Source organism: Acomys russatus, chromosome 1, assembly GCF_903995435.1.
Source record: "Acomys russatus chromosome 1, mAcoRus1.1, whole genome shotgun sequence".
Classification (NCBI taxonomy): Eukaryota; Metazoa; Chordata; class Mammalia; order Rodentia; family Muridae; genus Acomys; species Acomys russatus.
In genome coordinates this window covers 69,343,121-69,344,891 of record NC_067137.1, presented here as the reverse complement: position 1 = coordinate 69,344,891, position 1,771 = coordinate 69,343,121, and positions in this window count along the sequence as shown.

Below are 1,771 nucleotides of genomic sequence, written 5' to 3'. Positions count from 1 at the left end.
AGCTCAGGGATTGCTGAAAATATCTATAGATCCCAAACCCTTTAACTTACCAGATAGTAAATTATCAATATCCCAGCTTCTACAGGGTCACATTGACTTGAGTTTCAGTCTTTCAAAAGGTACCCAGTGAGGTGGGACCCATTCACTACAGTTATACTTCCCATATTTGACTTTGACTTTTCTTTTTTCTATTTCACAGCCAAATGGAAACATATAAGTAGATAAAAGATACATGATGATAATTGGGTCCACATCTAAATGTAGACATCATTGGGGTAGTGATGACATCACACCCATGACATGACATTGTATGAGGTTTCCTAGAGGAAAAGAATGTCTTTTTTATTTTGTTTGTTGTTTATTTGTTTTGTTGTTTGTTTTTATTAGGTGTTTGTTTGTTTGTTTGTTTTTCTAGACAAGATTTCTCTATTCTAGCCCTGGCTGTCATGGAACTAAACTCTCTAGATGAGACTGGCTTCGAACTCATTGCTTCTGCCTCTGGAGTGCTAAGAATAAAGATGTATGCTGCAAGAATGTCAAGAAAAAGGAGAAGATCTTGGATCAGGCCCTGGAGAATGTCAAGATTTGTGAACTTCACTTCTAAAGGAGCCATGAGAATAGAGAATATTTGCAACTGGTCCAGTGAAAAGGATCATTTTGCTAAAGTCCAATCCAGTCCTAAGGGCTGTGTTTCTATCTGTTGTTTGAATGGAAACAGCTTTCATAGGCCCATATGTGTCAATACTTGTCTCCCCGTCCCATTTGTGGGATTGCTGAAGAAGGATTAGGAGATGTTCCCTTGTTGAAGTATATCACTGGAGGAGGCGGGCTTCAAATTTTTAAAAGTCCATGCCACACCCAGTCTCTCTCTCTCTCTCTCTCTCTCTCTCTCTCTCTCTCTCTCTCTCTCTCTCTCTCTCTCTTTCCTGCATTTGGATCAAGATGTAAGCTCTCAGCTACTGCTCCAGTGCCACGCCTATCTGCCTTCTGCCATGCTACCAACTATGATGATCATGGACTCCTACTCTCTGAAATTGTAAACTCCACATAAGCTATTTTTCTATAAGCTTTTTTTTTTTTTTATGTAAGTTTCCTTGGCTATGGCATCTTATCACTGCCACCAAAAAGTAATTTAGTCAGTATCCTTATAACTCTTGGTAGCTACATATTACCTTCTGAATAGAATGTTTCATTGATGGAATGGTATGGTCTTTAAAATCTTCTTTGAAATGGTATTATATATCTAAAGATAATCCAGAAATATACTAAGACCTAGGTACTACATTCATTCAATGGGACAAAAACTATTCAGTGAACAATGACAACATTATAAATTTATGAGATTACAGGTTATTTTTGAAAAATTATCTTCTCCATTTTTGTTTCTGTAAATTTAAACTAGTAATTCAATTGAAAATATTGGATTGAATTCATTTGCTGTTCATATTCCCTCTAGTTCCTTGTGTTAATGAAGAAACAAATAAATATCACATATGATCTACATTGTCCACACACACATATGTACATATATATGTATATATATATATATGAAAATTCTAAAATCACAATGATGTGGACTGAAGACATGACTCAGCCATTAATAGTGCTTGCTGTTTTTACAAGGAGTGGAAATCCTGAGTCCAGCACTCACATTGGTGCTGACTCACAAACACCTGTAATTCAAGCCCCAGGGGATCTGACACTCTTTTACAGCATTCACTGACACCCACACTCCCATACACATATGCCTTTCTTTCTCAGACACTCATAT